Source organism: Neovison vison, chromosome 4, assembly GCF_020171115.1.
Source record: "Neovison vison isolate M4711 chromosome 4, ASM_NN_V1, whole genome shotgun sequence".
NCBI lineage: Eukaryota > Metazoa > Chordata > Mammalia > Carnivora > Mustelidae > Neogale > Neogale vison.
In genome coordinates, this window is record NC_058094.1 from 72695737 (window position 1) to 72705283 (window position 9547).

At 39.0% G+C, this 9547-nt stretch overlaps 1 long non-coding RNA gene across 1 annotated transcript; it reads left to right on the forward strand.

The window, feature by feature from the left end:
• The first annotated feature begins 1863 nt into the window (after positions 1-1863).
• Positions 1864-3862, forward strand: LOC122903956. The gene is made up of 3 exons (XR_006384120.1): positions 1864-1945; positions 2676-2865; positions 3662-3862. It is a non-coding gene; the product is annotated as an uncharacterized LOC122903956 (long non-coding RNA).
• Positions 3863-9547: the final 5685 nt, after the last annotated feature.

Here is a 9547-nt window from a genome sequence, read left to right on the forward strand (position 1 = left end):
TGTTGTCATACAGAAATCTAAAACCGGTGACTTTGGGACCTGGCAGAAAGAACCTAGAATGGCCTCAAGGAGACTAGAAGTGAAAGCTGGAAGAGCCTTGGGAGGTTCATGAATACTTGAGAGAGACTGAGGAGCACATTATTGGAACTGAGGAAAAAGAAACTTTGGTTATATAATGCCAGGACGTTTGGCAACGCCTATGACCTGCAGAAATGAAATAAAAAAATGTACCTATTGAACTCATTGATCTAGCTAAGTGGATTTCTAGACAGAATGCTGAAACATTGACTATGCTGGCTATGATAAAATAGTCTATTACAAAACATAAAAAAAGAAGTGGGCATTATTCTGTTTTTGAGAAGAATTTAGAGAAGATAAAGAGTTCCCAGGAAAGTTTTTCTAGCCAGCAAAAGACTCTCAAAGTAGGATTTGGTCTTAAGGCAAAATTCAAACCAAAGTCAGTAAGACTCAGTATCTGGGCAAGGTTGAAGTCAGGACGAGGTTGTACGACCCTTCGTTTAATACTTCAGAAAGATATAAGGGTATGCTTCACAGATTGTTTTGTTGGGCAATAATATTTTTAAGAATGTTAAGTGTTGGGACGCCTGGGTGGCTCAGTTGGTTAGGCAGCTGCCTTCGGCTCAGGTCATGATCCCAGTGTCCTGGGATCGAGTCCCACATCGGGCTCCTTGCTCCGCAGGGAGCCTGCTTCTCCCTCTGACTCTGCCTGCCACTCTGTCTGCCTGTGCTCGCTCTCGCTTGCTCTCTGACAAATAAATAAATAAAATCTTTAAAAAAATAAAAAAGAATGTTAAGTGTTTTTGTTGTTGTTGTTGTTGTTGTTTCCAAGACCCTCACCAGTTGCCCAAGACAGGTAAGTGGCCATCTTGAGAAGTAATGTAAGTATGGCTTTTACCTAACAGAGGGAAAAATAATCTGATAGATTAGACACCTACAGAATGTATTAGCTGAAAGACTGAATTAAAACAGTATGAAATGAAAAAGAAAAATTATGTTATTGGTCTCCTAATAATCTATGGAAAGGAAGTAGCCTGGGAAGAGTACATAGAGTGCACCTGGTGTATTTCTCCCATCCAAGTACTAACCAGGCCTGACCCTGCTTAGCTTCCGAGATCAGACGAGATCGGGCGCGTTCAGGGTGGTATGGCCGTAGACCACCTGGTGTATTTCTTATGGGAAAGGAAGGATGACTCAAATTCACAAAGGGTGGATCCAAATACCATTGAGGATATTTCCCAGGCATCCGGAACTGGAAACGTGCACCTGGCCAGATTCAGAGTCACTATGAATCAGCTACGTGCCTCTTATTTTTCCCCATTTTGAAGGTAGGTGTCTGTTGTGGTTGCCGTAACTGTCTCACGTTGTATACTGAGTGTGTAGGAAACAGATTACTTGTCTCTTTAGCTCAGAGCCTTCAGAGCAAGAGGAACCGTATTCCAGGAACCATTCTCAAGGAACTTCATCCAAACCTGCTCCTGATTTTAGATAACTAGATTATGGACTTCGAGATGATGCCATAATGGGACGAAACTTTGGGCATCTTGCTGGAGGTGAATGAATTCTGCAAGGAGAAGAAATGTAAATAACTTGTGGCTGTAGGAAAGATGATAGCAAAGAAACCATGTCTGTGTTACTTAAAATTTCCCTTTTGAGAGTTTGGATCTATTTCCCTTCCATTGAATCTACACTGGACAAGATCCTTGGAGCATTCCAGCATGATGGGTTGGAATGATACTATAACAGTTGCAAGCCTAGACTTTAGGAACTGTAAGTTTCTGTCTTGATATCTTAAATCTCTGATCTATCATTATAAAATCTGATTTCCCAGTTGGAGATACCACAGGAAGATCTAAGACTACATGGGGAAGGTGAAGAGCCCAGCTGAGGTCACCTCTCTGGATATGACCCTTCAATTGGCAGGCATGTGAGTAAAGCCAGTGGACTTTCTAGAACAGTCCAGCTGAATTCCACTGAAAGATGACGGTCAAAGTTATACAGAAAAGAACCAACCAGCTAACACTGCCCAAATTCTGATGTACAAAATCATGAAACATAATGAAATGCTTTCTGTTTCAAGCTACTATATTCTGAAGTAATTTAGTTTTGCAGCAGGAGATAGCTGGTGCAGCCCCTTAAGAAACTGACTTGGGAGGAACTGAGGATATCTGAGTGGAAAGCTTGTATTTGTATCAGTGGAAGCCTTAACTGTGGGAAGCTTGCATTTGTATCAGTGGAAGCATTAATTGAAGGAAAGATAGAAGCTTTGAGGATTGAAAAGAAGGATAGACCTTTAGTGAGAGGGCACAATGACCGCAAGACAAAGAGGATTATTTATAGGCTTATAATCCACATAAGCAAATAGCTGATGAATGATAGATCTCTGGAAGGCCATATGAGTAATTAATGTTGGTGTGTATAATGTATGATTGTGGCTATCATTGTAAGAACTTTGAAGTGGCCATGGTTCTAGATGAATTTGAGGGTAGGTAGGTAGGTAGGTAGGTCTTTGAGAGTTCAGATCCTATAGAGCAATTGGCCTTTCTTCTGAGACTTTGACTTCTCTCAGAGGTTTCCTGACACTTGATGAAAATTCTTACTTAATTCATTATATTCATTCATTTAACAAGATTTATCCCCTGCCTATGAACATTCAGTGAGAAGTTCCTTAAGGATAGAAAGGAGATGCTGTCCTTGAATTCAAGGGATTTACTGCATGGTGGAAAGGATCAGACAAGAAACTGAAATAATTCTAATGCAGGAAAGAAAATAATGATTTCCAGCATTTGGAGAGGGTCGACTGACTATATTTTGGAACCCAGTCAAGGAGCTTCCGAAGTTTAAGAGGTAAGAACTTAGTTCCTGAATAGACTTAAGTACCATACAAGGACAAAAGAATAAAGCAAAAAGCCAGTTACTAGAAACCATTTTAACCAGATATCCATGCAATTTGAAGACAGCGTGATTATATCCTGATCCCTAGCTTCTTCGTGGAGCTTTTAGAACATACTAGAGTCTACCTCTTAGAGGAATTTCAAGTAAGTGTCAAGTCAGTCCAACTAAGAAAATCAGAGGCCCACTTGAGCTTAGAACCAGTAATAGTAGATGAGACATCAGTAACTCCATGAAAATGTTGCTGCCTGAAGTTCCAATATAATTCCTGTTGAAAGAGTGAGATACTGAACAAGTTGGACACAGTTTGTCCATGACTTTATGATGGATGCTACTGATTGAATGCCAGAGCCAGAACTCTCCTAATTCTCACTCCTGCTCTCTTGTTTTCACCCAATCCTCCTCTTTCTACAAATTGTTTGTGTCCTGTATCACTCAGTCCAAAGGACTCTTCCCCCATGTTTGCAATCCAACCTTGCCCTGCTTTTCAACCAAGTATGGCTATTTGCATTGTTCAATAATATACACACTTTTAAAAAAAAAGTCTTGCTTTCTTAAATGATAGTTCCTCTCCATACTTACTTTCCCAGACTCTCTTACCACTGTGGTTTAGATAAACTGGTTTATCAAACAGTTTTCATCAAGGAGACATAAGAAAATCTCCACTAGTTAGATAGGTAAGATCATTTGTTTCCTTTAAGAAGAGGTTTCATAAATTGCCTTTTTTCCCTTCTTGCTACCTTGAAAATAGATGTGATGTCTAAAAACACAGAAGACATCTTGCAACAATGATGCAACCGGCATGAAAATGAAAACCCAACATACTCAGGATGACAGAAAAAGGAAAGAAAGATCTGGCTCATTGATGACATTGCTGAGTTTCCAAATCAGCTGTGAGATCTCTTGTTAAGGACATAATAAACATTCTTATTTACTCCACTGTTGGACAGGCTTTCTGATACTTATAGAGGAATAAAATGCTAACTGAGGCAGTTATTTTTTTATTTCATTAAATACATAATGCAACTGATTGTAAGTTATATCATTATTTAATTGTATCATTATTTGATATACTACTGAGCAAGAAAATAAGCCACAAGATGCACAAAATAAAATGTTTCTTATCACTTGTAATTTTTATTTTATACCTCTGAAAAAACCTCTTTTCTATTTAAAAAACATATGGATTTTTATCATTGATTCCATCTGTGAATACATTAAAGAAAATAAGTGGAGCAAATTTCTTATAGTGCCCTAAAACATCTTCACATTCAATGTACAGTTGTACTAAGTAATTTTGTTCCTCATAGTCTTCTATTTCCATGTTTTTTTTCCCCATATAATATCATTCTTTGTCATCAACAGTGTGCATAATGCAGTATTTCTTTAACGAGTTTATAAAACAATGAATTCCATTGTTTGAGCTCTTGAGCCTGCTTTGCATGTATGTAGAGCAAATCAATTTTTGGATTTCCACTTCAAGGCTATCCTTGGACATATACGATTAACAATTTCTAGGACGCTGTCTCCATAGTACTGAGTTCCTAGGAGTTGAGAGTGTGGAACTATTGTCCCTAGAATTTTCTTCCACGCCACTGTCACTCATTCTGAAAGCTTTTACTTGCTGGTGTTTCTGAAACACATACATTTTGTGCAAGGAATGAGTACTATGTAAGAACTACTATCTTTCCACCAGCAACTACCTGGAAGACCCACTCCATGAATGAAAGATTCATCTTTTCTTACCTCACATTTCTCAGAGGTTAAGATTGGATGAAGTGACTTACTGAAGTACACAATGATTGTCCGCTGCCATAGCTTTAATGTTTAGCGGGACCTTCCCTGGGACCTTCATCATGCTGTCCTCTGCTACCTGAGATCTCCAGAGCTTCGGATCCTAGAACTGTACCAAAAATTCACCAAGTCAGCCACTGAAATTGATGGTGACTGAGCCACTCCTACCACTCCGCTTTGATTTTTATAATTTTTTAAAAAGATTTTATTTATTTATTTGACAGAGAGATCACAAGTAGGCAGAGAGAGAGGGTAAAGCAGGCTCCCCACTGAGCAGAGAGCCCAATGAGGAGCTCAATCCCAGGACCCTGAGATCATGACCTGAGCCGAAGGCAGAAGCTTGACCCACTGAGCTACCCAGGTGCCCCACCACTTTGATTTTTGAACCCATGTATTTTACATGTGGATAATGCACCATGTGCAGTGGTCACTGATTTAAAGTGTATACAACACACTGGCAAAGAGCATAGCACAGGATGTCATTCCCAAGCTAGCAAATTCAAGGGAACATTACACTACCTCAAACAAACACTTCATGGTGCAGTATATGTGGAACCAGAGGATACCATAATCACGTGCCTACTGCTGCATCTTCTTTGCTACAGCAGTGTTACATGAAGTGCCATCTTTGCAATGAGATACTCTAGGAATCCTTCTGATAATGGTCCTGACTGACATACTGCAGGCAAGAAAGACAAAACCAGGCCTAGAATAGGGATCAATCTGATCACAATGAAAAAATGTCCGCTAAAATGTAGAGGATGTCAGGTATAATCAACCTACTAGCAAGTTGCTGGTTTTCTTTCTTTACAGAATATACTTTAACCTGGTACTGGTATCTAGAAGAGAAGTTGTAATGCTTACAATGGAAAATAAGCATGGAAATTTTAAGGATTTGGCTAAAGAGTTGGGGAACAGGAAAGTGAATGTGTGTTAATTAGAAACTATACTGATAAAGGTCAGGAGAAGGTACAGTGAGATAGGGGCTCTCCCAACCATTAACGTTGGTAGAGAAAATTATTTAAAATTTTCAGCAAAACTGGGACACCTGGTTGGCTCTGTAGGTTAAGCAGCTGACATTTGATTTCAGTTCTGGTCGTGATCTTAGGGTTGTGAGATCAGGCCCCCAGTATGGCTCTGTGCTCACTGTGGAGTCTGCTTGAGATTTTCTTTCTCCCTCTCCCTCTGCCCCTCCTCCTGTTAATGCGCACGTGTGCTCTCCAAGTAAATATATAAACACAATCTTTTAAAAAAATCTTTTCAGAGGCACCTGGATGACTCAGTGGGTTAAAGCCTCTGCCTTTGGTTCAGGTCGTGATCTCAGGATCCTGGGATCAAGCCCTGCATTGGGCTCTCTGCACAGCGGGGAGCCTGCTTCCTCTTCTCTCCCTGCCTGACTCTGCCTACTTGTGATCTCAATCTGTCAAATAAATACATAAAATCTTTAAAAAAAATCTCAGCAAAATAACCTTGCAGAATCAGCCAAATATTAATACCATTTGATTTTGTAATTATAATTCTAAAGATAAGAAGCACATGGTACAAAAATATTTTAATTGATTTAAAAATAGAGGTAAGTTAAAAAAATGGTGTTAGATTCATAGACTGGACTATTATACTCCTCCTGATTTATGTTTCAGTAATGGCAGTAGCTAGATCTGCCTTGGTAAGAAAAACACTGTATCTTGCCACATTTATGTTCTCCATCTTCTGCTGAAATGGTTACTCCATTCTGGAGTTCACTGTTTTGGTACTGGGATGACTGATAACATAGGCTGCTTGACATGTACCAGATGAATCATCCTATCCATTCCAATGTTTAATGCCTCCTCTGCAGTGGGGCCTCTCCGGAGTGTACTAACCTGTGACACAAACATTTCCATGCCTTATGGAAGTGTGGTCCAGCCAATCTTCAATGAATGAAAGTTTCTATAAGCCCTTGGGGGCTTACTGCACAACCTGTCTCTTACTGCCCATCTGCTTTCTCACCCAGATGACCTTGAAAGCTCAGCCTCCTTACCATGATGTCTGCCAGACGTAGTTGTACGTTGTCACTGTGTATCTGAACCCCAATTGTAGGTAAGATTCATTTTTATTTCTTGTGCAAATTAGGGGATACAAATGGTTATCAAATTAAGTGTCTTTTAGCTATGCAGAGTAAAGATAACTGGGGGACTCCATGGCCTGTTTCTACTAATTTTCTTTAAAAAAAAAAAAAAAGATTTTATTTATTTGACAGAGAGAGACATAGCGAGAGAGGGAACACAAACAGGGGGAATGGGAGAGGGAGAAGCAAGCTTCCCGCTAATCAGGGAGCCCATGTAGGGTTCGATCCCATGGGATCATGACCTGAGCTGAAGGCAGACGCTTAATGACTGAGCCACACAGGTGGCCCTGTTTCTACTAATTTTCAGAGTCCACATTCTGGTTGGGATAAGAGATGTTTGTCTGTTACCAAAGAAATGGGCTTATGAATCATGTAAAGTACTTGGCCTGAATCAGAAACTGCATGCATGTTACTCCTTTCCTCTTGTCTGTCCTACTCAAATCATATTTAAACGTACTATCATCAACTATTGCTTTTGTATAATTAGTTATTCTATTATTTATGTGATGATCTTATGTTAGTCATCTTCCCATCTGGGTTAGTTATGCAATTTCTAGGGTTGCTAAAAAATTGCCTAGGGGCTTGGGGGATACACTGAAATTTTTAACTTTTTATTTTGATCTCTAATAATGAGCAGTCATGTCAGAGCCTAGAAACAGTTTCATCATCAGAGAGAGAAATTTAGTCCAGTTTTGGAAGGACCAATCATAGGATATATCTCTTTATTCCCTTCTTCCTTCAGGCCGTCACTCAATCCTATTACTTCATTTCCTTAAGTTGTAATACATAGGTTAAACTTATTGTAGACAATTCAGGAAATAATAAGGAAAAGGAAGAATATAAAGTTTATCCCTACAGAAATAAGCAAAACTAACATTTTTGTATATTATCTAATTTTTAAGATTTTATTTATTTATTCGTCAGAGAGAGAGAGCACACACAGAGGGAGCAGCAGGGAGAGGGGAGAAGCAGGCTCCTGGCCAAGCAAGGAACCTGGGATCATGACCTGAGTTGAAGGCAGGCACTTAACCAACTGAACCACGCAGGTGTCCCTCCTTGGTTTTATTTTTTAAATGTATATATTTCTGTGAATATGTTTATATATTATATACGTAAACAATATAGTACAGTCCTATTTTCTCTTGGTTTCATTTTATAGCCATTGAACGACATCAGTAAAATTATTTCAAAAACATAACTGTGGAAGTTAGCTACATCTGTCCAATAGATCTAACATCTTTAATTTACCCTTATTTTTTTTAATATATTTTTTAAAGATTTTATTTATTTATTTGACAGAGAGAGATCACAAATAGGCAGAGAGGCAGGCAGAGAGAGAGAGGAGGAAGCAGGCTCCCTACTGAGCAGAGAGCCCGATGCGGGACTCGATCCCAGGACCCTGAGATCATGACCTGAGCCGAAGGCAGCGGCTTAACCCACTGAGCCACCCAGGCGCCCAATTTACCCTTATTTTTAAACTTAGTATTAATTAGAATAATTATTTTTGCACCGCATGTCTTATTACTTCTACTTCAATTCTCTTCTAAGTGTTTAGAATTGATACTGAGAAATGGAATTACAAGGCCAAATTCATATGTGTTCAGTCTACAAATTAATTTTGCAGAACAATATTAAACATTTCTTCTCCCACCATTAATGAATCAGACAGCCTGTCTCATCATGCCCTCTCACGACTATCACTGTAGCTTTTTTTGCACGCACTCATTTCTTGCTCTTCAATTCTACAGCCAAATCTTTATCATTTCTGTGCTTGTTTTCCATCTCAAGCATGATGGCTTTCCTTTGGGCTTTGTCCCTGCATAAAGATATGGGTTAAAAAGAGCCACTACAGAGCAAACCAGAAAATTCTGAGTCTTAGTAATGTGTTTATATGCACAAATCATCGTTTGACCACATTCTTCCTTTGCTCTGTGAAACTCCCCACCTTTAGGCCAAAGACCCACATCCATCTTTCCCAAACATCTGTGCTTCATTTATAAACTCAGAACTAGGGAACTGAAGTGACTCTACCTCTCTCTCCTTTTTATTGATCTTAGCTTTATTAATCTACTCAAAGTAACCTTTCCCTATTAATTTCTTTTCCACTTGCACAACTTCCTTAATACTAAACTCTTCTCCATTATGCTCACAGTTTGCCATAGTCTTCTTCTTTCAGGCCCCAAAGAAGCAAGTCTTGGGATCTCATCCATTCATTCATTCTTTTGTTTATCCAAGAGATATTCATCAGGGTAAGCCCTAGAAAGATGCTGGACTCCTGCCTTTCTGGTGTGCTCCTACTACTTAGAATTCCTGAGGGATCTCAGGGGGCAACAGTATATAACTGGTGATGTCTTATTGCTCCAATTCACTTTTTTTTTCATTACTCATTACCTGCCACAAAGTGTGAGTGAGCCACAGGGACAGTTTATACCCCCATCTTATACCATATTCTAAAACCACATAATAATATCATCATCTTTATATATTTCATATTGAGTATAAATGACATCTATCAAACCTTTTTTCCATTGGTTTTCAATTTGATATTAAGCATTGATTGTGTTACTTTGCCTCTATCTTACTCACTATTCAATTTATAGAAGATGTTTCTAATAGCGGTGTTCACAGGGTCACACAACACTATAAACTCTGTTGTTATAGCAATGCTTCTTAATATCCAGAACTGCTTTTGTATCCTCTTCTCATCAGCCAAACTTTTAAATATTTAAATGTCAG